Source organism: Sus scrofa, chromosome 7, assembly GCF_054392235.1.
Source record: "Sus scrofa isolate SSC_HxYL_T2T_F1_AM1 chromosome 7, Sscrofa_HxYL_maternal_Yorkshire_Landrace_v2.0, whole genome shotgun sequence".
In the NCBI taxonomy this organism is placed as follows: Eukaryota; Metazoa; Chordata; class Mammalia; order Artiodactyla; family Suidae; genus Sus; species Sus scrofa.
Genome location: NC_139389.1, coordinates 31,924,356 through 31,951,203, shown reverse-complemented (window position 1 = coordinate 31,951,203; position 26,848 = coordinate 31,924,356).

Below are 26,848 nucleotides of genomic sequence, written 5' to 3'. Positions count from 1 at the left end.
ACCCACCAAGGGCCTAGCTGCGAAACGGCACAAAACGCGCTCCTAGGAGCTGCACTCTGCAAAGGGAAACTGTGCTCGGGGAACAAAGCTCAGCCCCAAGGCGGCTTGGCTCAGGATCGCAGCGCTTGCCTAGTTCTCACCTAGCCCTAGGCTCCCCATAGGGCCAAGGAGGGTCTGGGCTGCCTCTGGCTCCGTGGGCACTGCTGCTTGACTGGTGGTCTCCGCACCGTGAAACCAACTCCAAACGTGTTCGCCTTCGCGGAGAAGGCTGATTTGGCAGGAAGAAGCCCTGTGTGCACTGGCCCTGGCAACCCACCCATCGCCAGCTAGGGAGGGACCCACCTAGGGCCTAGCTGCGAAACGGCACAAAACGCGCTCCTAGGAGCTGCACTCTGCAAAGGGAAACTGTGCTCGGGGAACAAAGCTCAGCCCCAAGGCGGCTTGGCTCAGGATCGCAGCGCTTGCCTAGTTCTCACGTAGCCCTAGGCTCCCCATAGGGCCAAGGAGGGTCTGGGCTGCCTCTGGCTCCGTGGGCACTGCTGCTTGGCTGGTGGTCTCCGCAGCTTGAAACCAACTCCAAACGTGTTCGCCTTCGCGGAGAAGGCTGATTTGGCAGGAAGAAGCCCTGTGTGCACTGGCCCTGGCAAACCACCCATAGCCAGCTAGGGAGGGACCCACCTAGGGCCTAGCTGCGAAACGGCACAAAACGCGCTCCTAGGAGCTGCACTCTGCAAAGGGAAACTGTGCTCGGGGAACAAAGCTCAGCCCCAAGGCGGCTTGGCTCAGGATCGCAGCGCTTGCCTAGTTCTCACCTAGCCCTAGGCTCCCCATAGGGCCAAGGAGGGTCTGGGGTGCCTCTGGCTCCGTGGGCACTGCTGCTTGGCTGGTGGTCTCCGCACCGTGAAACCAACTCCAAACGTGTTCGCCTTCGCGGAGAAGGCTGATTTGGCAGGAAGAAGCCCTGTGTGCACTGGCCCTGGCAACCCACCCATCGCCAGCTTGGGAGGGACCCACCTAGGGCCTAGCTGCGAAACGGCACAAAACGCGCTCCTAGGAGCTGCACTCTGCAAAGGGAAACTGTGCTCGGGGAACAAAGCTCAGCCCCAAGGCGGCTTGGCTCAGGATCGCAGCGCTTGCCTAGTTCTCACGTAGCCCTAGGCTCCCCATAGGGCCAAGGAAGGTCTGGGCTGCCTCTGGCTCCGTGGGCACTGCTGCTTGGCTGGTGTTCTCCGCACCTTGAAACCAACTCCAAACGTGTTCTCCTTCGTGGAGAAGGCTGATTTGGCAGGAAGAAGCCTTGTGTGCAATGGCCCTGGCAAACCGCCCATCGCCAGCTAAGGAGGGACCCACCAAGGGCCTAGCTGCGAAACGGCACAAAACGCGCTCCTAGGAGCTGCACTCTGCAAAGGGAAACTGTGCTCGGGGAACAAAGCTCAGCCCCAAGGCGGCTTGGCTCAGGATCGCAGCGCTTGCCTAGTTCTCACCTAGCCCTAGGCTCCCCATAGGGCCAAGGAGGGTCTGGGCTGCCTCTGGCTCCGTGGGCACTGCTGCTTGGCTGGTGGTCTCCGCACCTTGAAACCAACTCCAAACGTGTTCTCCTTCGTGGAGAAGGCTGATTTGGCAGGAAGAAGCCTTGTGTGCAATGGCCCTGGCAAACCGCCCATCGCCAGCTAGGGAGGGACCCACCAAGGGCCTAGCTGCGAAACGGCACAAAACGCGCTCCTAGGAGCTGCACTCTGCAAAGGGAAACTGTGCTCGGGGAACAAAGCTCAGCCCCAAGGCGGCTTGGCTCAGGATCGCAGCGCTTGCCTAGTTCTCACCTAGCCCTAGGCTCCCCATAGGGCCAAGGAGGGTCTGGGCTGCCTCTGGCTCCGTGGGCACTGCTGCTTGGCTGGTGGTCTCCGCACCGTGAAACCAACTCCAAACGTGTTCGCCTTCGCGGAGAAGGCTGATTTGGCAGGAAGAAGCCCTGTGTGCACTGGCCCTGGCAACCCACCCATCGCCAGCTAGGGAGGGACCCACCTAGGGCCTAGCTGCGAAACGGCACAAAACGCGCTCCTAGGAGCTGCACTCTGCAAAGGGAAACTGTGCTCGGGGAACAAAGCTCAGCCCCAAGGCGGCTTGGCTCAGGATCGCAGCGCTTGCCTAGTTCTCACCTAGCCCTAGGCTCCCCATAGGGCCAAGGAGGGTCTGGGCTGCCTCTGGCTCCGTGGGCACTGCTGCTTGGCTGGTGGTCTCCGCAGCTTGAAACCAACTCCAAACGTGTTCGCCTTCGCGGAGAAGGCTGATTTGGCAGGAAGAAGCCCTGTGTGCACTGGCCCTGGCAACCCACCCATCGCCAGCTAGGGAGGGACCCACCTAGGGCCTAGCTGCGAAACGGCGCAAAACGCGCTCCTAGGAGCTGCACTCTGCAAAGGGAAACTGTGCTCGGGGAACAAAGCTCAGCCCCAAGGCGGCTTGGCTCAGGATCGCAGCGCTTGCCTAGTTCTCACCTAGCCCTAGGCTCCCCATAGGGCCAAGGAGGGTCTGGGCTGCCTCTGGCTCCGTGGGCACTGCTGCTTGGTTGGTGGTCTCCGCACCTTGAAACCAACTCCAAACGTGTTCTCCTTCGCGGAGAAGGCTGATTTGGCAGGAAGAAGCCCTGTGTGCACTGGCCCTGGCAAACCGCCCATAGCCAGCTAAGGAGGGACCCACCTAGGGCCTAGCTGCGAAACGGCACAAAACGCGCTCCTAGGAGCTGCACTCTGCAAAGGGAAACTGTGCTCGGGGAACAAAGCTCAGCCCCAAGGCGGCTTGGCTCAGGATCGCAGCGCTTGCCTAGTTCTCACCTAGCCCTAGGCTCCCCATAGGGCCAAGGAGGGTCTGGGCTGCCTCTGGCTCCGTGGGCACTGCTGCTTGGCTGGTGGTCTCCGCACCGTGAAACCAACTCCAAACGTGTTCGCCTTCGCGGAGAAGGCTGATTTGGCAGGAAGAAGCCCTGTGTGCACTGGCCCTGGCAACCCACCCATCGCCAGCTAGGGAGGGACCCACCTAGGGCCTAGCTGCGAAACGGCACAAAACGCGCTCCTAGGAGCTGCACTCTGCAAAGGGAAACTGTGCTCGGGGAACAAAGCTCAGCCCCAAGGCGGCTTGGCTCAGGATCGCAGCGCTTGCCTAGTTCTCACCTAGCCCTAGGCTCCCCATAGGGCCAAGGAGGGTCTGGGCTGCCTCTGGCTCCGTGGGCACTGCTGCTTGGCTGGTGGTCTCCGCAGCTTGAAACCAACTCCAAACGTGTTCGCCTTCGCGGAGAAGGCTGATTTGGCAGGAAGAAGCCCTGTGTGCACTGGCCCTGGCAACCCACCCATAGCCAGCTAGGGAGGGACCCACCTAGGGCCTAGCTGCGAAACGGCACAAAACGCGCTCCTAGGAGCTGCACTCTGCAAAGGGAAACTGTGCTCGGGGAACAAAGCTCAGCCCCAAGGCGGCTTGGCTCAGGATCGCAGCGCTTGCCTAGTTCTCACCTAGCCCTAGGCTCCCCATAGGGCCAAGGAGGGTCTGGGCTGCCTCTGGCTCCGTGGGCACTGCTGCTTGGCTGGTGGTCTCCGCACCGTGAAACCAACTCCAAACGTGTTCGCCTTCGCGGAGAAGGCTGATTTGGCAGGAAGAAGCCCTGTGTGCACTGGCCCTGGCAACCCACCCATAGCCAGCTAGGGAGGGACCCACCTAGGGCCTAGCTGCGAAACGGCACAAAACGCGCTCCTAGGAGCTGCACTCTGCAAAGGGAAACTGTGCTCGGGGAACAAAGCTCAGCCCCAAGGCGGCTTGGCTCAGGATCGCAGCGCTTGCCTAGTTCTCACCTAGCCCTAGGCTCCCCATAGGGCCAAGGAGGGTCTGGGGTGCCTCTGGCTCCGTGGGCACTGCTGCTTGGCTGGTGGTCTCCGCACCGTGAAACCAACTCCAAACGTGTTCGCCTTCGCGGAGAAGGCTGATTTGGCAGGAAGAAGCCCTGTGTGCACTGGCCCTGGCAACCCACCCATCGCCAGCTTGGGAGGGACCCACCTAGGGCCTAGCTGCGAAACGGCACAAAACGCGCTCCTAGGAGCTGCACTCTGCAAAGGGAAACTGTGCTCGGGGAACAAAGCTCAGCCCCAAGGCGGCTTGGCTCAGGATCGCAGCGCTTGCCTAGTTCTCACGTAGCCCTAGGCTCCCCATAGGGCCAAGGAGGGTCTGGGCTGCCTCTGGCTCCGTGGGCACTGCTGCTTGGCTGGTGTTCTCCGCACCTTGAAACCAACTCCAAACGTGTTCTCCTTCGTGGAGAAGGCTGATTTGGCAGGAAGAAGCCTTGTGTGCAATGGCCCTGGCAAACCGCCCATCGCCAGCTAAGGAGGGACCCACCAAGGGCCTAGCTGCGAAACGGCACAAAACGCGCTCCTAGGAGCTGCACTCTGCAAAGGGAAACTGTGCTCGGGGAACAAAGCTCAGCCCCAAGGCGGCTTGGCTCAGGATCGCAGCGCTTGCCTAGTTCTCACCTAGCCCTAGGCTCCCCATAGGGCCAAGGAGGGTCTGGGCTGCCTCTGGCTCCGTGGGCACTGCTGCTTGGCTGGTGGTCTCCGCACCTTGAAACCAACTCCAAACGTGTTCTCCTTCGTGGAGAAGGCTGATTTGGCAGGAAGAAGCCTTGTGTGCAATGGCCCTGGCAAACCGCCCATCGCCAGCTAGGGAGGGACCCACCAAGGGCCTAGCTGCGAAACGGCACAAAACGCGCTCCTAGGAGCTGCACTCTGCAAAGGGAAACTGTGCTCGGGGAACAAAGCTCAGCCCCAAGGCGGCTTGGCTCAGGATCGCAGCGCTTGCCTAGTTCTCACCTAGCCCTAGGCTCCCCATAGGGCCAAGGAGGGTCTGGGCTGCCTCTGGCTCCGTGGGCACTGCTGCTTGGCTGGTGGTCTCCGCACCGTGAAACCAACTCCAAACGTGTTCGCCTTCGCGGAGAAGGCTGATTTGGCAGGAAGAAGCCCTGTGTGCACTGGCCCTGGCAACCCACCCATCGCCAGCTAGGGAGGGACCCACCTAGGGCCTAGCTGCGAAACGGCACAAAACGCGCTCCTAGGAGCTGCACTCTGCAAAGGGAAACTGTGCTCGGGGAACAAAGCTCAGCCCCAAGGCGGCTTGGCTCAGGATCGCAGCGCTTGCCTAGTTCTCACCTAGCCCTAGGCTCCCCATAGGGCCAAGGAGGGTCTGGGCTGCCTCTGGCTCCGTGGGCACTGCTGCTTGGCTGGTGGTCTCCGCAGCTTGAAACCAACTCCAAACGTGTTCGCCTTCGCGGAGAAGGCTGATTTGGCAGGAAGAAGCCCTGTGTGCACTGGCCCTGGCAACCCACCCATAGCCAGCTAGGGAGGGACCCACCTAGGGCCTAGCTGCGAAACGGCGCAAAACGCGCTCCTAGGAGCTGCAATCTGCAAAGGGAAACTGTGCTCGGGGAACAAAGCTCAGCCCCAAGGCGGCTTGGCTCAGGATCGCAGCGCTTGCCTAGTTCTCACCTAGCCCTAGGCTCCCCATAGGGCCAAGGAGGGTCTGGGCTGCCTCTGGCTCCGTGGGCACTGCTGCTTGGTTGGTGGTCTCCGCACCTTGAAACCAACTCCAAACGTGTTCTCCTTCGCGGAGAAGGCTGATTTGGCAGGAAGAAGCCCTGTGTGCACTGGCCCTGGCAAACCGCCCATAGCCAGCTAAGGAGGGACCCACCTAGGGCCTAGCTGCGAAACGGCACAAAACGCGCTCCTAGGAGCTGCACTCTGCAAAGGGAAACTGTGCTCGGGGAACAAAGCTCAGCCCCAAGGCGGCTTGGCTCAGGATCGCAGCGCTTGCCTAGTTCTCACCTAGCCCTAGGCTCCCCATAGGGCCAAGGAGGGTCTGGGCTGCCTCTGGCTCCGTGGGCACTGCTGCTTGGCTGGTGGTCTCCGCACCGTGAAACCAACTCCAAACGTGTTCGCCTTCGCGGAGAAGGCTGATTTGGCAGGAAGAAGCCCTGTGTGCACTGGCCCTGGCAACCCACCCATCGCCAGCTAGGGAGGGACCCACCTAGGGCCTAGCTGCGAAACGGCACAAAACGCGCTCCTAGGAGCTGCACTCTGCAAAGGGAAACTGTGCTCGGGGAACAAAGCTCAGCCCCAAGGCGGCTTGGCTCAGGATCGCAGCGCTTGCCTAGTTCTCACCTAGCCCTAGGCTCCCCATAGGGCCAAGGAGGGTCTGGGCTGCCTCTGGCTCCGTGGGCACTGCTGCTTGGCTGGTGGTCTCCGCAGCTTGAAACCAACTCCAAACGTGTTCGCCTTCGCGGAGAAGGCTGATTTGGCAGGAAGAAGCCCTGTGTGCACTGGCCCTGGCAACCCACCCATAGCCAGCTAGGGAGGGACCCACCTAGGGCCTAGCTGCGAAACGGCACAAAACGCGCTCCTAGGAGCTGCACTCTGCAAAGGGAAACTGTGCTCGGGGAACAAAGCTCAGCCCCAAGGCGGCTTGGCTCAGGATCGCAGCGCTTGCCTAGTTCTCACCTAGCCCTAGGCTCCCCATAGGGCCAAGGAGGGTCTGGGCTGCCTCTGGCTCCGTGGGCACTGCTGCTTGGCTGGTGGTCTCCGCACCGTGAAACCAACTCCAAACGTGTTCGCCTTCGCGGAGAAGGCTGATTTGGCAGGAAGAAGCCCTGTGTGCACTGGCCCTGGCAACCCACCCATCGCCAGCTAGGGAGGGACCCACCTAGGGCCTAGCTGCGAAACGGCACAAAACGCGCTCCTAGGAGCTGCACTCTGCAAAGGGAAACTGTGCTCGGGGAACAAAGCTCAGCCCAAAGGCGGCTTGGCTCAGGATCGCAGCGCTTGCCTAGTTCTCACGTAGCCCTAGGCTCCCCATAGGGCCAAGGAGGGTCTGGGCTGCCTCTGGCTCCGTGGGCACTGCTGCTTGGCTGGTGGTCTCCGCAGCTTGAAACCAACTCCAAACGTGTTCGCCTTCGCGGAGAAGGCTGATTTGGCAGGAAGAAGCCCTCTGTGCACTGGCCCTGGCAACCCACCCATCGCCAGCTAGGGAGGGACCCACCTAGGGCCTAGCTGCGAAACGGCACAAAACGCGCTCCTAGGAGCTGCACTCTGCAAAGGGAAACTGTGCTCGGGGAACAAAGCTCAGCCCCAAGGCGGCTTGGCTCAGGATCGCAGCGCTTGCCTAGTTCTCACCTAGCCCTAGGCTCCCCAAAGGGCCAAGGAGGGTCTGGGCTGCCTCTGGCTCCGTGGGCACTGCTGCTTGGCTGGTGGTCTCCGCAGCTTGAAACCAACTCCAAACGTGTTCGCCTTCGCGGAGAAGGCTGATTTGGCAGGAAGAAGCCCTGTGTGCACTGGCCCTGGCAACCCACCCATCGCCAGCTAGGGAGGGACCCACCTAGGGCCTAGCTGCGAAACGGCACAAAACGCGCTCCTAGGAGCTGCACTCTGCAAAGGGAAACTGTGCTCGGGGAACAAAGTTCAGCCCCAAGGCGGCTTGGCTCAGGATCGCAGCGCTTGCCTAGTTCTCACCTAGCCCTAGGCTCCCCATAGGGCCAAGGAGGGTCTGGGCTGCCTCTGGCTCCGTGGGCACTGCTGCTTGGCTGGTGGTCTCCGCACCTTGAAACCAACTCCAAACGTGTTCTCCTTCGCGGAGAAGGCTGATTTGGCAGGAAGAAGCCCTGTGTGCACTGGCCCTGGCAATCCACCCATAGCCAGCTAAGGAGGGACCCACCTAGGGCCTAGCTGCGAAACGGCACAAAACGCGCTCCTAGGAGCTGCACTCTGCAAAGGGAAACTGTGCTCGGGGAACAAAGCTCAGCCCCAAGGCGGCTTGGCTCAGGATCGCAGCGCTTGCCTAGTTCTCACCTAGCCCTAGGCTCCCCATAGGGCCAAGGAGGGTCTGGGCTGCCTCTGGCTCCGTGGGCACTGCTGCTTGGCTGGTGGTCTCCGCACCTTGAAACCAACTCCAAACGTGTTCTCCTTCGCGGAGAAGGCTGATTTGGCAGGAAGAAGCCCTGTGTGCACTGGCCCTAGCAACCCACCCATAGGCAGCTAGGGAGGGACCCACCTAGGGCCTAGCTGCGAAACGGCACAAAACGCGCTCCTAGGAGCTGCACTCTGCAAAGGGAAACTGTGCTCGGGGAACAAAGCTCAGCCCCAAGGCGGCTTGGCTCAGGATCGCAGCGCTTGCCTAGTTCTCACCTAGCCCTAGGCTCCCCATAGGGCCAAGGAGGGTCTGGGCTGCCTCTGGCTCCGAGGGCACTGCTGCTTGGCTGGTGGTCTCCGCAGCTTGAAACCAACTCCAAACGTGTTCTCCTTCGCGGAGAAGGCTGATTTGGCAGGAAGAAGCCCTGTGTGCACTGGCCCTGGCAACCCACCCATCGCCAGCTAGGGAGGGACCCACCTAGGGCCTAGCTGCGAAACGGCACAAAACGCGCTCCTAGGAGCTGCACTCTGCAAAGGGAAACTGTGCTCGGGGAACAAAGCTCAGCCCCAAGGCGGCTTGGCTCAGGATCGCAGCGCTTGCCTAGTTCTCACGTAGCCCTAGGCTCCCCATAGGGCCAAGGAGGGTCTGGGCTGCCTCTGGCTCCGTGGGCACTGCTGCTTGGCTGGTGGTCTCCGCACCTTGAAACCAACTCCAAACGTGTTCGCCTTCGCGGAGAAGGCTGATTTGGCAGGAAGAAGCCCTGTGTGCACTGGCCCTGGCAACCCACCCATAGCCAGCTAGGGAGGGACCCACCTAGGGCCTAGCTGCGAAACGGCACAAAACGCGCTCCTAGGAGCTGCACTCTGCAAAGGGAAACTGTGCTCGGGGAACAAAGCTCAGCCCCAAGGCGGCTTGGCTCAGGATCGCAGCGCTTGCCTAGTTCTCACCTAGCCCTAGGCTCCCCATAGGGCCAAGGAGGGTCTGGGCTGCCTCTGGCTCCGTGGGCACTGCTGCTTGGCTGGTGGTCTCCGCAGCTTGAAACCAACTCCAAACGTGTTCGCCTTCGCGGAGAAGGCTGATTTGGCAGGAAGAAGCCCTGTGTGCACTGGCCCTGGCAACCCACCCATCGCCAGCTTGGGAGGGACCCACCTAGGGCCTAGCTGCGAAACGGCACAAAACGCGCTCCTAGGAGCTGCACTCTGCAAAGGGAAACTGTGCTCGGGGAACAAAGCTCAGCCCCAAGGCGGCTTGGCTCAGGATCGCAGCGCTTGCCTAGTTCTCACCTAGCCCTAGGCTCCCCATAGGGCCAAGGAGGGTCTGGGCTGCCTCTGGCTCCGAGGGCACTGCTGCTTGGCTGGTGGTCTCCGCAGCTTGAAACCAACTCCAAACGTGTTCTCCTTCGCGGAGAAGGCTGATTTGGCAGGAAGAAGCCCTGTGTGCACTGGCCCTGGCAACCCACCCATCGCCAGCTAGGGAGGGACCCACCTAGGGCCTAGCTGCGAAACGGCACAAAACGCGCTCCTAGGAGCTGCACTCTGCAAAGGGAAACTGTGCTCGGGGAACAAAGCTCAGCCCCAAGGCGGCTTGGCTCAGGATCGCAGCGCTTGCCTAGTTCTCACCTAGCCCTAGGCTCCCCATAGGGCCAAGGAGGGTCTGGGCTGCCTCTGGCTCCGTGGGCACTGCTGCTTGGCTGGTGGTCTCCGCACCGTGAAACCAACTCCAAACGTGTTCTCCTTCGCGGAGAAGGCTGATTTGGCAGGAAGAAGCCCTGTGTGCACTGGCCCTGGCAACCCACCCATCGCCAGCTAGGGAGGGACCCACCTAGGGCCTAGCTGCGAAACGGCACAAAACGCGCTCCTAGGAGCTGCACTCTGCAAAGGGAAACTGTGCTCGGGGAACAAAGCTCAGCCCCAAGGCGGCTTGGCTCAGGATCGCAGCGCTTGCCTAGTTCTCACGTAGCCCTAGGCTCCCCATAGGGCCAAGGAGGGTCTGGGCTGCCTCTGGCTCCGTGGGCACTGCTGCTTGGCTGGTGGTCTCCGCAGCTTGAAACCAACTCCAAACGTGTTCGCCTTCGCGGAGAAGGCTGATTTGGCAGGAAGAAGCCCTGTGTGCACTGGCCCTGGCAAACCACCCATAGCCAGCTAGGGAGGGACCCACCTAGGGCCTAGCTGCGAAACAGCACAAAACGCGCTCCTAGGAGCTGCACTCTGCAAAGGGAAACTGTGCTCGGGGAACAAAGCTCAGCCCCAAGGCGGCTTGGCTCAGGATCGCAGCGCTTGCCTAGTTCTCACCTAGCCCTAGGCTCCCCATAGGGCCAAGGAGGGTCTGGGCTGCCTCTGGCTCCGTGGGCACTGCTGCTTGGCTGGTGGTCTCCGCACCTTGAAACCAACTCCAAACGTGTTCGCCTTCGCGGAGAAGGCTGATTTGGCAGGAAGAAGCCCTGTGTGCACTGGCCCTGGCAAACCACCCATAGCCAGCTAGGGAGGGACCCACCTAGGGCCTAGCTGCGAAACGGCACAAAACGCGCTCCTAGGAGCTGCACTCTGCAAAGGGAAACTGTGCTCGGGGAACAAAGCTCAGCCCCAAGGCGGCTTGGCTCAGGATCGCAGCGCTTGCCTAGTTCTCACCTAGCCCTAGGCTCCCCATAGGGCCAAGGAGGGTCTGGGGTGCCTCTGGCTCCGTGGGCACTGCTGCTTGGCTGGTGGTCTCCGCACCGTGAAACCAACTCCAAACGTGTTCGCCTTCGCGGAGAAGGCTGATTTGGCAGGAAGAAGCCCTGTGTGCACTGGCCCTGGCAACCCACCCATCGCCAGCTAGGGAGGGACCCACCTAGGGCCTAGCTGCGAAACGGCACAAAACGCGCTCCTAGGAGCTGCACTCTGCAAAGGGAAACTGTGCTCGGGGAACAAAGCTCAGCCCCAAGGCGGCTTGGCTCAGGATCGCAGCGCTTGCCTAGTTCTCACCTAGCCCTAGGCTCCCCATAGGGCCAAGGAGGGTCTGGGCTGCCTCTGGCTCCGTGGGCACTGCTGCTTGGCTGGTGGTCTCCGCAGCTTGAAACCAACTCCAAACGTGTTCTCCTTCGTGGAGAAGGCTGATTTGGCAGGAATAAGCCTTGTGTGCAATGGCCCTGGCAAACCGCCCATCGCCAGCTAAGGAGGGACCCACCAAGGGCCTAGCTGCGAAACGGCACAAAACGCGCTCCTAGGAGCTGCACTCTGCAAAGGGAAACTGTGCTCGGGGAACAAAGCTCAGCCCCAAGGCGGCTTGGCTCAGGATCGCAGCGCTTGCCTAGTTCTCACCTAGCCCTAGGCTCCCCATAGGGCCAAGGAGGGTCTGGGCTGCCTCTGGCTCCGTGGGCACTGCTGCTTGGCTGGTAGTCTCCGCACCTTGAAACCAACTCCAAATGTGTTCGCCTTCGCGGAGAAGGCTGATTTGGCAGGAAGAAGCCCTGTGTGCACTGGCCCTGGCAAACCACCCATAGCCAGCTAGGGAGGGACCCACCTAGGGCCTAGCTGCGAAACGGCACAAAACGCGCTCCTAGGAGCTGCACTCTGCAAAGGGAAACTGTGCTCGGGGAACAAAGCTCAGCCCCAAGGCGGCTTGGCTCAGGATCGCAGCGCTTGCCTAGTTCTCACCTAGCCCTAGGCTCCCCAAAGGGCCAAGGAGGGTCTGGGCTGCCTCTGGCTCCGTGGGCACTGCTGCTTGGCTGGTGGTCTCCGCACCGTGAAACCAACTCCAAACGTGTTCGCCTTCGCGGAGAAGGCTGATTTGGCAGGAAGAAGCCCTGTGTGCACTGGCCCTGGCAACCCACCCATCGCCAGCTAGGGAGGGACCCACCTAGGGCCTAGCTGCGAAACGGCACAAAACGCGCTCCTAGGAGCTGCACTCTGCAAAGGGAAACTGTGCTCGGGGAACAAAGCTCAGCCCCAAGGCGGCTTGGCTCAGGATCGCAGCGCTTGCCTAGTTCTCACCTAGCCCTAGGCTCCCCATAGGGCCAAGGAGGGTCTGGGCTGCCTCTGGCTCCGTGGGCACTGCTGCTTGGCTGGTGGTCTCCGCAGCTTGAAACCAACTCCAAACGTGTTCTCCTTCGTGGAGAAGGCTGATTTGGCAGGAAGAAGCCCTGTGTGCACTGGCCCTGGCAACCCACCCATAGCCAGCTAGGGAGGGACCCACCTAGGGCCTAGCTGCGAAACGGCGCAAAACGCGCTCCTAGGAGCTGCACTCTGCAAAGGGAAACTGTGCTCGGGGAACAAAGCTCAGCCCCAAGGCGGCTTGGCTCAGGATCGCAGCGCTTGCCTAGTTCTCACCTAGCCCTAGGCTCCCCATAGGGCCAAGGAGGGTCTGGGCTGCCTCTGGCTCCGTGGGCACTGCTGCTTGGTTGGTGGTCTCCGCACCTTGAAACCAACTCCAAACGTGTTCTCCTTCGCGGAGAAGGCTGATTTGGCAGGAAGAAGCCCTGTGTGCACTGGCCCTGGCAAACCGCCCATAGCCAGCTAAGGAGGGACCCACCTAGGGCCTAGCTGCGAAACGGCACAAAACGCGCTCCTAGGAGCTGCACTCTGCAAAGGGAAACTGTGCTCGGGGAACAAACCTCAGCCCCAAGGCGGCTTGGCTCAGGATCGCAGCGCTTGCCTAGTTCTCACCTAGCCCTAGGCTCCCCATAGGGCCAAGGAGGGTCTGGGCTGCCTCTGGCTCCGTGGGCACTGCTGCTTGGCTGGTGGTCTCCGCACCGTGAAACCAACTCCAAACGTGTTCGCCTTCGCGGAGAAGGCTGATTTGGCAGGAAGAAGCCCTGTGTGCACTCGCCCTGGCAAACCACCCATCGACAGCTAGGGAGGGATCCACCTAGGGCCTAGCTGCGAAACGGCACAAAACGCGCTCCTAGGAGCTGCACTCTGCAAAGGGAAACTGTGCTCGGGGAACAAAGCTCAGCCCCAAGGCGGCTTGGCTCAGGATCGCAGCGCTTGCCTAGTTCTCACCTAGCCCTAGGCTCCCCATAGGGCCAAGGAGGGTCTGGGCTGCCTCTGGCTCCGTGGGCACTGCTGCTTGGCTGGTGGTCTCCGCAGCTTGAAACCAACTCCAAACGTGTTCGCCTTCGCGGAGAAGGCTGATTTGGCAGGAAGAAGCCCTGTGTGCACTGGCCCTGGCAACCCACCCATCGCCAGCTAGGGAGGGACCCACCTAGGGCCTAGCTGCGAAACGGCACAAAACGCGCTCCTAGGAGCTGCACTCTGCAAAGGGAAACTGTGCTCGGGGAACAAAGCTCAGCCCCAAGGCGGCTTGGCTCAGGATCGCAGCGCTTGCCTAGTTCTCACGTAGCCCTAGGCTCCCCATAGGGCCAAGGAGGGTCTGGGCTGCCTCTGGCTCCGTGGGCACTGCTGCTTGGCTGGTGGTCTCCGCAGCTTGAAACCAACTCCAAACGTGTTCGCCTTCGCGGAGAAGGCTGATTTGGCAGGAAGAAGCCCTGTGTGCACTGGCCCTGGCAACCCACCCATAGCCAGCTAGGGAGGGACCCACCTAGGGCCTAGCTGCGAAACGGCACAAAACGCGCTCCTAGGAGCTGCACTCTGCAAAGGGAAACTGTGCTCGGGGAACAAAGCTCAGCCCCAAGGCGGCTTGGCTCAGGATCGCAGCGCTTGCCTAGTTCTCACCTAGCCCTAGGCTCCCCATAGGGCCATGGAGGGTCTGGGCTGCCTCTGGCTCCGTGGGCACTGCTGCTTGGCTGGTGGTCTCCGCAGCTTGAAACCAACTCCAAACGTGTTCGCCTTCGCGGAGAAGGCTGATTTGGCAGGAAGAAGCCCTGTGTGCACTGGCCCTGGCAACCCACCCATCGCCAGCTAGGGAGGGACCCACCTAGGGCCTAGCTGCGAAACGGCACAAAACGCGCTCCTAGGAGCTGCACTCTGCAAAGGGAAACTGTGCTCGGGGAACAAAGCTCAGCCCCAAGGCGGCTTGGCTCAGGATCGCAGCGCTTGCCTAGTTCTCACGTAGCCCTAGGCTCCCCATAGGGCCCAGGAGGGTCTGGGCTGCCTCTGGCTCCGTGGGCACTGCTGCTTGGCTGGTGGTCTCCGCAGCTTGAAACCAACTCCAAACGTGTTCGCCTTCGTGGAGAAGGCTGATTTGGCAGGAAGAAGCCCTCTGTGCACTGGCCCTGGCAACCCACCCATCGCCAGCTAGGGAGGGACCCACCTAGGGCCTAGCTGCGAAACGGCACAAAACGCGCTCCTAGGAGCTGCACTCTGCAAAGGGAAACTGTGCTCGGGGAACAAAGCTCAGCCCCAAGGCGGCTTGGCTCAGGATCGCAGCGCTTGCCTAGTTCTCACCTAGCCCTAGGCTCCCCAAAGGGCCAAGGAGGGTCTGGGCTGCCTCTGGCTCCGTGGGCACTGCTGCTTGGCTGGTGGTCTCCGCAGCTTGAAACCAACTCCAAACGTGTTCGCCTTCGCGGAGAAGGCTGATTTGGCAGGAAGAAGCCCTGTGTGCACTGGCCCTGGCAACCCACCCATCGCCAGCTAGGGAGGGACCCACCTAGGGCCTAGCTGCGAAACGGCACAAAACGCGCTCCTAGGAGCTGCACTCTGCAAAGGGAAACTGTGCTCGGGGAACAAAGTTCAGCCCCAAGGCGGCTTGGCTCAGGATCGCAGCGCTTGCCTAGTTCTCACCTAGCCCTAGGCTCCCCATAGGGCCAAGGAGGGTCTGGGCTGCCTCTGGCTCCGTGGGCACTGCTGCTTGGCTGGTGGTCTCCGCACCTTGAAACCAACTCCAAACGTGTTCTCCTTCGCGGAGAAGGCTGATTTGGCAGGAAGAAGCCCTGTGTGCACTGGCCCTGGCAATCCACCCATAGCCAGCTAAGGAGGGACCCACCTAGGGCCTAGCTGCGAAACGGCACAAAACGCGCTCCTAGGAGCTGCACTCTGCAAAGGGAAACTGTGCTCGGGGAACAAAGCTCAGCCCCAAGGCGGCTTGGCTCAGGATCGCAGCGCTTGCCTAGTTCTCACCTAGCCCTAGGCTCCCCATAGGGCCAAGGAGGGTCTGGGCTGCCTCTGGCTCCGTGGGCACTGCTGCTTGGCTGGTGGTCTCCGCACCTTGAAACCAACTCCAAACGTGTTCTCCTTCGCGGAGAAGGCTGATTTGGCAGGAAGAAGCCCTGTGTGCACTGGCCCTAGCAACCCACCCATAGGCAGCTAGGGAGGGACCCACCTAGGGCCTAGCTGCGAAACGGCACAAAACGCGCTCCTAGGAGCTGCACTCTGCAAAGGGAAACTGTGCTCGGGGAACAAAGCTCAGCCCCAAGGCGGCTTGGCTCAGGATCGCAGCGCTTGCCTAGTTCTCACCTAGCCCTAGGCTCCCCATAGGGCCAAGGAGGGTCTGGGCTGCCTCTGGCTCCGAGGGCACTGCTGCTTGGCTGGTGGTCTCCGCAGCTTGAAACCAAATCCAAACGTGTTCTCCTTCGCGGAGAAGGCTGATTTGGCAGGAAGAAGCCCTGTGTGCACTGGCCCTGGCAACCCACCCATCGCCAGCTAGGGAGGGACCCACCTAGGGCCTAGCTGCGAAACGGCACAAAACGCGCTCCTAGGAGCTGCACTCTGCAAAGGGAAACTGTGCTCGGGGAACAAAGCTCAGCCCCAAGGCGGCTTGGCTCAGGATCGCAGCGCTTGCCTAGTTCTCACCTAGCCCTAGGCTCCCCATAGGGCCAAGGAGGGTCTGGGCTGCCTCTGGCTCCGTGGGCACTGCTGCTTGGCTGGTGGTCTCCGCACCTTGAAACCAACTCCAAACGTGTTCTCCTTCGCGGAGAAGGCTGATTTGGCAGGAAGAAGCCCTGTGTGCACTGGCCCTAGCAACCCACCCATCGCCAGCTAGGGAGGGACCCACCTAGGGCCTAGCTGCGAAACGGCACAAAACGCGCTCCTAGGAGCTGCACTCTGCAAAGGGAAACTGTGCTCGGGGAACAAAGCTCAGCCCCAAGGCGGCTTGGCTCAGGATCGCAGCGCTTGCCTAGTTCTCACCTAGCCCTAGGCTCCCCATAGGGCCAAGGAGGGTCTGGGCTGCCTCTGGCTCCGTGGGCACTGCTGCTTGGCTGGTGGTCTCCGCACCTTGAAACCAACTCCAAACGTGTTCTCCTTCGTGGAGAAGGCTGATTTGGCAGGAAGAAGCCTTGTGTGCAATGGCCCTGGCAAACCGCCCATCGCCAGCTAAGGAGGGACCCACCAAGGGCCTAGCTGCGAAACGGCACAAAACGCGCTCCTAGGAGCTGCACTCTGCAAAGGGAAACTGTGCTCGGGGAACAAAGCTCAGCCCCAAGGCGGCTTGGCTCAGGATCGCAGCGCTTGCCTAGTTCTCACCTAGCCCTAGGCTCCCCATAGGGCCAAGGAGGGTCTGGGCTGCCTCTGGCTCCGTGGGCACTGCTGCTTGGCTGGTGGTCTCCACACCGTGAAACCAACTCCAAACGTGTTCTCCTTCGCGGAGAAGGCTGATTTGGCAGGAAGAAGCCCTGTGTGCACTGGCCCTGGCAACCCACCCATCGCCAGCTAGGGAGGGACCCACCTAGGGCCTAGCTGCGAAACGGCACAAAACGCGCTCCTAGGAGCTGCACTCTGCAAAGGGAAACTGTGCTCGGGGAACAAAGCTCAGCCCCAAGGCGGCTTGGCTCAGGATCGCAGCGCTTGCCTAGTTCTCACGTAGCCCTAGGCTCCCCATAGGGCCAAGGAGGGTCTGGGCTGCCTCTGGCTCCGTGGGCACTGCTGCTTGGCTGGTGGTCTCCGCACCTTGAAACCAACTCCAAACGTGTTCGCCTTCGCGGAGAAGGCTGATTTGGCAGGAAGAAGCCCTGTGTGCACTGGCCCTGGCAACCCACCCTTAGCCAGCTAGGGAGGGACCCACCTAGGGCCTAGCTGCGAAACGGCACAAAACGCGCTCCTAGGAGCTGCACTCTGCAAAGGGAAACTGTGCTCGGGGAACAAAGCTCAGCCCCAAGGCGGCTTGGCTCAGGATCGCAGCGCTTGCCTAGTTCTCACCTAGCCCTAGGCTCCCCATAGGGCCAAGGAGGGTCTGGGCTGCCTCTGGCTCCGTGGGCACTGCTGCTTGGCTGGTGGTCTCCGCACCGTGAAACCAACTCCAAACGTGTTCGCCTTCGCGGAGAAGGCTGATTTGGCAGGAAGAAGCCCTGTGTGCACTGGCCCTGGCAACCCACCCATCGCCAGCTTGGGAGGGACCCACCTAGGGCCTAGCTGCGAAACGGCACAAAACGCGCTCCTAGGAGCTGCACTCTGCAAAGGGAAACTGTGCTCGGGGAACAAAGCTCAGCCCCAAGGCGGCTTGGCTCAGGATCGCAGCGCTTGCCTAGTTCTCACCTAGCCCTAGGCTCCCCATAGGGCCAAGGAGGGTCTGGGCTGCCTCTGGCTCCGAGGGCACTGCTGCTTGGCTGGTGGTCTCCGCAGCTTGAAACCAACTCCAAACGTGTTCTCCTTCGCGGAGAAGGCTGATTTGGCAGGAAGAAGCCCTGTGTGCACTGGCCCTGGCAATCCACCCATCGCCAGCTAGGGAGGGACCCACCTAGGGCCTAGCTGCGAAACGGCACAAAACGCGCTCCTAGGAGCTGCACTCTGCAAAGGGAAACTGTGCTCGGGGAACAAAGCTCAGCCCCAAGGCGGCTTGGCTCAGGATCGCAGCGCTTGCCTAGTTCTCACCTAGCCCTAGGCTCCCCATAGGGCCAAGGAGGGTCTGGGCTGCCTCTGGCTCCGAGGGCACTGCTGCTTGGCTGGTGGTCTCCGCAGCTTGAAACCAACTCCAAACGTGTTCTCCTTCGCGGAGAAGGCTGATTTGGCAGGAAGAAGCCCTGTGTGCACTGGCCCTGGCAACCCACCCATCGCCAGCTAGGGAGGGACCCACCTAGGGCCTAGCTGCGAAACGGCACAAAACGCGCTCCTAGGAGCTGCACTCTGCAAAGGGAAACTGTGCTCGGGGAACAAAGCTCAGCCCCAAGGCGGCTTGGCTCAGGATCGCAGCGCTTGCCTAGTTCTCACCTAGCCCTAGGCTCCCCATAGGGCCAAGGAGGGTCTGGGCTGCCTCTGGCTCCGTGGGCACTGCTGCTTGGCTGGTGGTCTCCGCAGCTTGAAACCAACTCCAAACGTGTTCTCCTTCGCGGAGAAGGCTGATTTGGCAGGAAGAAGCCCTGTGTGCACTGGCCCTAGCAACCCACCCATCGCCAGCTAGGGAGGGACCCACCTAGGGCCTAGCTGCGAAACGGCACAAAACGCGCTCCTAGGAGCTGCACTCTGCAAAGGGAAACTGTGCTCGGGGAACAAAGCTCAGCCCCAAGGCGGCTTGGCTCAGGATCGCAGCGCTTGCCTAGTTCTCACCTAGCCCTAGGCTCCCCATAGGGCCAAGGAGGGTCTGGGCTGCCTCTGGCTCCGTGGGCACTGCTGCTTGGCTGGTGGTCTCCGCACCTTGAAACCAACTCCAAACGTGTTCTCCTTCGTGGAGAAGGCTGATTTGGCAGGAAGAAGCCCTGTGTGCACTGGCCCTGGCAAACCGCCCATCGCCAGCTAAGGAGGGACCCACCAAGGGCCTAGCTGCGAAACGGCACAAAACGCGCTCCTAGGAGCTGCACTCTGCAAAGGGAAACTGTGCTCGGGGAACAAAGCTCAGCCCCAAGGCGGCTTGGCTCAGGATCGCAGCGCTTGCCTAGTTCTCACCTAGCCCTAGGCTCCCCATAGGGCCAAGGAGGGTCTGGGCTGCCTCTGGCTCCGTGGGCACTGCTGCTTGGTTGGTGGTCTCCGCACCTTGAAACCAACTCCAAACGTGTTCGCCTTCGCGGAGAAGGCTGATTTGGCAGGAAGAAGCCCTGTGTGCACTGGCCCTGGCAACCCACCCATCGCCAGCTAGGGAGGGACCCACCTAGGGCCTAGCTGCGAAATGGCACAAAACGCGCTCCTAGGAGCTGCACTCTGCAAAGGGAAACTGTGCTCGGGGAACAAAGCTCAGCCCCAAGGCGGCTTGGCTCAGGATCGCAGCGCTTGCCTAGTTCTCACGTAGCCCTAGGCTCCCCATAGGGCCAAGGAGGGTCTGGGCTGCCTCTGGCTCCGTGGGCACTGCTGCTTGGCTGGTGGTCTCCGCACCTTGAAACCAACTCCAAACGTGTTCGCCTTCGCGGAGAAGGCTGATTTGGCAGGAAGAAGCCCTGTGTGCACTGGCCCTGGCAACCCACCCATAGCCAGCTAGGGAGGGACCCACCTAGGGCCTAGCTGCGAAACGGCACAAAACGCGCTCCTAGGAGCTGCACTCTGCAAAGGGAAACTGTGCTCGGGGAACAAAGCTCAGCCCCAAGGCGGCTTGGCTCAGGATCGCAGCGCTTGCCTAGTTCTCACCTAGCCCTAGGCTCCCCATAGGGCCAAGGAGGGTCTGGGGTGCCTCTGGCTCCGTGGGCACTGCTGCTTGGCTGGTGGTCTCCGCACCGTGAAACCAACTCCAAACGTGTTCGCCTTCGCGGAGAAGGCTGATTTGGCAGGAAGAAGCCCTGTGTGCACTGGCCCTGGCAACCCACCCATCGCCAGCTTGGGAGGGACCCACCTAGGGCCTAGCTGCGAAACGGCACAGAACGCGCTCCTAGGAGCTGCACTCTGCAAAGGGAAACTGTGCTCGGGGAACAAAGCTCAGCCCCAAGGCGGCTTGGCTCAGGATCGCAGCGCTTGCCTAGTTCTCACCTAGCCCTAGGCTCCCCATAGGGCCAAGGAGGGTCTGGGCTGCCTCTGGCTCTGTGGGCACTGCTGCTTGGCTGGTGGTCTCCGCACCGTGAAACCAACTCCAAACGTGTTCGCCTTCGCGGAGAAGGCTGATTTGGCAGGAAGAAGCCCTGTGTGCACTGGCCCTGGCAACCCACCCATCGCCAGCTAGGGAGGGACCCACCTAGGGCCTAGCTGCGAAACGGCACAAAACGCGCTCCTAGGAGCTGCACTCTGCAAAGGGAAACTGTGCTCGGGGAACAAAGCTCAGCCCCAAGGCGGCTTGGCTCAGGATCGCAGCGCTTGCCTAGTTCTCACCTAGCCCTAGGCTCCCCATAGGGCCAAGGAGGGTCTGGGCTGCCTCTGGCTCCGTGGGCACTGCTGCTTGGCTGGTGGTCTCCGCACCTTGAAACCAACTCCAAACGTGTTCGCCTTCGCGGAGAAGGCTGATTTGGCAGGAAGAAGCCCTGTGTGCACTGGCCCTGGCAACCCACCCATCGCCAGCTAGGGAGGGACCCACCTAGGGCCTAGCTGCGAAACGGCACAAAACGCGCTCCTAGGAGCTGCACTCTGCAAAGGGAAACTGTGCTCGGGGAACAAAGCTCAGCCCCAAGGCGGCTTGGCTCAGGATCGCAGCGCTTGCCTAGTTCTCACCTAGCCCTAGGCTCCCCATAGGGCCAAGGAGGGTCTGGGCTGCCTCTGGCTCCGTGGGCACTGCTGCTTGGCTGGTGGTCTCCGCAGCTTGAAACCAACTCCAAACGTGTTCGCCTTCGCGGAGAAGGCTGATTTGGCAGGAAGAAGCCCTGTGTGCACTGGCCCTGGCAACCCACCCATCGCCAGGTAGGGAGGGACCCACCTAGGGCCTAGCTGCGAAACGGCACAAAACGCGCTCCTAGGAGCTGCACTCTGCAAAGGGAAACTGTGCTCGGGGAACAAAGCTCAGCCCCAAGGCGGCTTGGCTCAGGATCGCAGCGCTTGCCTAGTTCTCACCTAGCCCTAGGCTCCCCATAGGGCCAAGGAGGGTCTGGGCTGCCTCTGGCTCCGTGGACACTGCTGCTTGGCTGGTGGTCTCCGCACCTTGAAACCAACTCCAAACGTGTTCTCCTTCGCGGAGAAGGCTGATTTGGCAGGAAGAAGCCCTGTGTGCACTGGCCCTGGCAAACCGCCCATCGCCAGCTAAGGAGGGACCCACCTAGGGCCTAGCTGCGAAACGGCACAAAACGCGCTCCTAGGAGCTGCACTCTGCAAAGGGAAACTGTGCTCGGGGAACAAAGCTCAGCCCCAAGGCGGCTTGGCTCAGGATCGCAGCGCTTGCCTAGTTCTCACCTAGCCCTAGGCTCCCCAAAGGGCCAAGGAGGGTCTGGGCTGCCTCTGGCTCCGTGGGCACTGCTGCTTGGTTGGTGGTCTCCGCACATTGAAACCAACTCCAAACGTGTTCTCCTTCGCGGAGAAGGCTGATTTGGCAGGAAGAAGCCCTGTGTGCACTGGCCCTGGCAACCCACCCATAGCCAGCTAAGGAGGGACCCACCTAGGGCCTAGCTGCGAAACGGCACAAAACGCGCTCCTAGGAGCTGCACTCTGCAAAGGGAAACTGTGCTCGGGGAACAAAGCTCAGCCCCAAGGCGGCTTGGCTCAGGATCGCAGCGCTTGCCTAGTTCTCACGTAGCCCTAGGCTCCCCATAGGGCCAAGGAGGGTCTGGGCTGCCTCTGGCTCCGTGGGCACTGCTGCTTGGCTGGTGGTCTCCGCACCTTGAAACCAACTCCAAACGTGTTCGCCTTCGCGGAGAAGGCTGATTTGGCAGGAAGAAGCCCTGTGTGCACTGGCCCTGGCAACCCACCCATCGCCAGCTAGGGAGGGACCCACCTAGGGCCTAGCTGCGAAACGGCACAAAACGCGCTCCTAGGAGCTGCACTCTGCAAAGGGAAACTGTGCTCGGGGAACAAAGCTCAGCCCCAAGGCGGCTTGGCTCAGGATCGCAGCGCTTGCCTAGTTCTCACCTAGCCCTAGGCTCCCCATAGGGCCAAGGAGGGTCTGGGCTGCCTCTGGCTCCGTGGGCACTGCTGCTTGGTTGGTGGTCTCCGCACCTTGAAACCAACTCCAAACGTGTTCTCCTTCGCGGAGAAGGCTGATTTGGCAGGAAGAAGCCCTGTGTGCACTGGCCCTGGCAAACCACCCATAGCCAGCTAGGGAGGGACCCACCTAGGGCCTAGCTGCGAAACGGCACAAAACGCGCTCCTAGGAGCTGCACTCTGCAAAGGGAAACTGTGCTCGGGGAACAAAGCTCAGCCCCAAGGCGGCTTGGCTCAGGATCGCAGCGCTTGCCTAGTTCTCACGTAGCCCTAGGCTCCCCAAAGGGCCAAGGAGGGTCTGGGCTGCCTCTGGCTCCGTGGGCACTGCTGCTTGGTTGGTGGTCTCCGCACATTGAAACCAACTCCAAACGTGTTCTCCTTCGCGGAGAAGGCTGATTTGGCAGGAAGAAGCCCTGTGTGCACTGGCCCTGGCAAACCGCCCATCGCCAGCTAAGGAGGGACCCACCTAGGGCCTAGCTGCGAAACGGCACAAAACGCGCTCCTAGGAGCTGCACTCTGCAAAGGGAAACTGTGCTCGGGGAACAAAGCTCAGCCCCAAGGCGGCTTGGCTCAGGATCGCAGCGCTTGCCTAGTTCTCACCTAGCCCTAGGCTCCCCAAAGGGCCAAGGAGGGTCTGGGCTGCCTCTGGCTCCGTGGGCACTGCTGCTTGGTTGGTGGTCTCCGCACATTGAAACCAACTCCAAACGTGTTCTCCTTCGCGGAGAAGGCTGATTTGGCAGGAAGAAGCCCTGTGTGCACTGGCCCTGGCAACCCACCCATAGCCAGCTAAGGAGGGACCCACCTAGGGCCTAGCTGCGAAACGCACAAAACGCGCTCCTAGGAGCTGCACTCTGCAAAGGGAAACTGTGCTCGGGGAACAAAGCTCAGCCCCAAGGCGGCTTGGCTCAGGATCGCAGCGCTTGCCTAGTTCTCACCTAGCCCTAGGCTCCCCATAGGGCCAAGGAGGGTCTGGGCTGCCTCTGGCTCCGTGGGCACTGCTGCTTGGCTGGTGGTCTCCGCACCTTGAAACCAACTCCAAACGTGTTCGCCTTCGCGGAGAAGGCTGATTTGGCAGGAAGAAGCCCTGTGTGCACTGGCCCTGGCAAACCACCCATAGCCAGCTAGGGAGGGACCCACCTAGGGCCTAGCTGCGAAACGGCACAAAACGCGCTCCTAGGAGCTGCACTCTGCAAAGGGAAACTGTGCTCGGGGAACAAAGCTCAGCCCCAAGGCGGCTTGGCTCAGGATCGCAGCGCTTGCCTAGTTCTCACCTAGCCCTAGGCTCCCCAAAGGGCCAAGGAGGGTCTGGGCTGCCTCTGGCTCCGTAGGCACTGCTGCTTGGCTGGTGGTCTCCGCACCTTGAAACCAACTCCAAACGTGTTCTCCTTCGCGGAGAAGGCTGATTTGGCAGGAAGAAGCCCTGTGTGCACTGGCCCTGGCAACCCACCCATCGCCAGCTAGGGAGGGACCCACCTAGGGCCTAGCTGCGAAACGGCACAAAACGCGCTCCTAGGAGCTGCACTCTGCAAAGGGAAACTGTGCTCGGGGAACAAAGCTCAGCCCCAAGGCGGCTTGGCTCAGGATCGCAGCGCTTGCCTAGTTCTCACCTAGCCCTAGGCTCCCCATAGGGCCAAGGAGGGTCTGGGCTGCCTCTGGCTCCGTGGGCACTGCTGCTTGGTTGGTGGTCTCCGCACCTTGAAACCAACTCCAAACGTGTTCTCCTTCGCGGAGAAGGCTGATTTGGCAGGAAGAAGCCCTGTGTGCACTGGCCCTGGCAACCCACCCATCGCCAGCTAGGGAGGGACCCACCTAGGGCCTAGCTGCGAAACAGCACAAAACGCGCTCCTAGGAGCTGCACTCTGCAAAGGGAAACTGTGCTCGGGGAACAAAGCTCAGCCCCAAGGCGGCTTGGCTCAGGATCGCAGCGCTTGCCTAGTTCTCACCTAGCCCTAGGCTCCCCATAGGGCCAAGGAGGGTCTGGGCTGCCTCTGGCTCCGTGGGCACTGCTGCTTGGCTGGTGGTCTCCGCACCTTGAAACCAACTCCAAACGTGTTCTCCTTCGCGGAGAAGGCTGATTTGGCAGGAAGAAGCCCTGTGTGCACTGGCCCTGGCAAACCGCCCATCGCCAGCTAAGGAGGGACCCACCTAGGGCCTAGCTGCGAAACGGCACAAAACGCGCTCCTAGGAGCTGCACTCTGCAAAGGGAAACTGTGCTCGGGGAACAAAGCTCAGCCCCAAGGCGGCTTGGCTCAGGATCGCAGCGCTTGCCTAGTTCTCACCTAGCCCTAGGCTCCCCAAAGGGCCAAGGAGGGTCTGGGCTGCCTCTGGCTCCGTGGGCACTGCTGCTTGGTTGGTGGTCTCCGCACATTGAAACCAACTCCAAACGTGTTCTCCTTCGCGGAGAAGGCTGATTTGGCAGGAAGAAGCCCTGTGTGCACTGGCCCTGGCAACCCACCCATCGCCAGCTAGGGAGGGACCCACCTAGGGCCTAGCTGCGAAACGGCACAAAACGCGCTCCTAGGAGCTGCACTCTGCAAAGGGAAACTGTGCTCGGGGAACAAAGCTCAGCCCCAAGGCGGCTTGGCTCAGGATCGCAGCGCTTGCCTAGTTCTCACGTAGCCCTAGGCTCCCCATAGGGCCAAGGAGGGTCTGGGCTGCCTCTGGCTCCGTGGGCACTGCTGCTTGGCTGGTGGTCTCCGCACCTTGAAACCAACTCCAAACGTGTTCGCCTTCGCGGAGAAGGCTGATTTGGCAGGAAGAAGCCCTGTGTGCACTGGCCCTGGCAAACCACCCATAGCCAGCTAGGGAGGGACCCACCTAGGGCCTAGCTGCGAAACGGCACAAAACGCGCTCCTAGGAGCTGCACTCTGCAAAGGGAAACTGTGCTCGGGGAACAAAGCTCAGCCCCAAGGCGGCTTGGCTCAGGATCGCAGCGCTTGCCTAGTTCTCACCTAGCCCTAGGCTCCCCAAAGGGCCAAGGAGGGTCTGGGCTGCCTCTGGCTCCGTAGGCACTGCTGCTTGGCTGGTGGTCTCCGCACCTTGAAACCAACTCCAAACGTGTTCTCCTTCGCGGAGAAGGCTGATTTGGCAGGAAGAAGCCCTGTGTGCACTGGCCCTGGCAACCCACCCATCGCCAGCTAGGGAGGGACCCACCTAGGGCCTAGCTGCGAAACGGCACAAAACGCGCTCCTAGGAGCTGCACTCTGCAAAGGGAAACTGTGCTCGGGGAACAAAGCTCAGCCCCAAGGCGGCTTGGCTCAGGATCGCAGCGCTTGCCTAGTTCTCACCTAGCCCTAGGCTCCCCATAGGGCCAAGGAGGGTCTGGGCTGCCTCTGGCTCCGTGGGCACTGCTGCTTGGTTGGTGGTCTCCGCACCTTGAAACCAACTCCAAACGTGTTCTCCTTCGCGGAGAAGGCTGATTTGGCAGGAAGAAGCCCTGTGTGCACTGGCCCTGGCAACCCACCCATAGCCAGCTAGGGAGGGACCCACCTAGGGCCTAGCTGCGAAACGGCACAAAACGCGCTCCTAGGAGCTGCACTCTGCAAAGGGAAACTGTGCTCGGGGAACAAAGCTCAGCCCCAAGGCGGCTTGGCTCAGGATCGCAGCGCTTGCCTAGTTCTCACCTAGCCCTAGGCTCCCCAAAGGGCCAAGGAGGGTCTGGGCTGCCTCTGGCTCCGTGGGCACTGCTGCTTGGTTGGTGGTCTCCGCACATTGAAACCAACTCCAAACGTGTTCTCCTTCGCGGAGAAGGCTGATTTGGCAGGAAGAAGCCCTGTGTGCACTGGCCCTGGCAAACCGCCCATCTCCAGCTAAGGAGGGACCCACCTAGGGCCTAGCTGCGAAACGGCACAAAACGCGCTCCTAGGAGCTGCACTCTGCAAAGGGAAACTGTGCTCGGGGAACAAAGCTCAGCCCCAAGGCGGCTTGGCTCAGGATCGCAGCGCTTGCCTAGTTCTCACCTAGCCCTAGGCTCCCCAAAGGGCCAAGGAGGGTCTGGGCTGCCTCTGGCTCCGTGGGCACTGCTGCTTGGTTGGTGGTCTCCGCACATTGAAACCAACTCCAAACGTGTTCTCCTTCGCGGAGAAGGCTGATTTGGCAGGAAGAAGCCCTGTGTGCACTGGCCCTGGCAACCCACCCATAGCCAGCTAAGGAGGGACCCACCTAGGGCCTAGCTGCGAAACGCACAAAACGCGCTCCTAGGAGCTGCACTCTGCAAAGGGAAACTGTGCTCGGGGAACAAAGCTCAGCCCCAAGGCGGCTTGGCTCAGGATCGCAGCGCTTGCCTAGTTCTCACCTAGCCCTAGGCTCCCCATAGGGCCAAGGAGGGTCTGGGCTGCCTCTGGCTCCGTGGGCACTGCTGCTTGGCTGGTGGTCTCCGCACCTTGAAACCAACTCCAAACGTGTTCGCCTTCGCGGAGAAGGCTGATTTGGCAGGAAGAAGCCCTGTGTGCACTGGCCCTGGCAAACCACCCATAGCCAGCTAGGGAGGGACCCACCTAGGGCCTAGCTGCGAAACGGCACAAAACGCGCTCCTAGGAGCTGCACTCTGCAAAGGGAAACTGTGCTCGGGGAACAAAGCTCAGCCCCAAGGCGGCTTGGCTCAGGATCGCAGCGCTTGCCTAGTTCTCACCTAGCCCTAGGCTCCCCAAAGGGCCAAGGAGGGTCTGGGCTGCCTCTGGCTCCGTAGGCACTGCTGCTTGGCTGGTGGTCTCCGCACCTTGAAACCAACTCCAAACGTGTTCTCCTTCGCGGAGAAGGCTGATTTGGCAGGAAGAAGCCCTGTGTGCACTGGCCCTGGCAACCCACCCATCGCCAGCTAGGGAGGGACCCACCTAGGGCCTAGCTGCGAAACGGCACAAAACGCGCTCCTAGGAGCTGCACTCTGCAAAGGGAAACTGTGCTCGGGGAACAAAGCTCAGCCCCAAGGCGGCTTGGCTCAGGATCGCAGCGCTTGCCTAGTTCTCACCTAGCCCTAGGCTCCCCATAGGGCCAAGGAGGGTCTGGGCTGCCTCTGGCTCCGTGGGCACTGCTGCTTGGTTGGTGGTCTCCGCACCTTGAAACCAACTCCAAACGTGTTCTCCTTCGCGGAGAAGGCTGATTTGGCAGGAAGAAGCCCTGTGTGCACTGGCCCT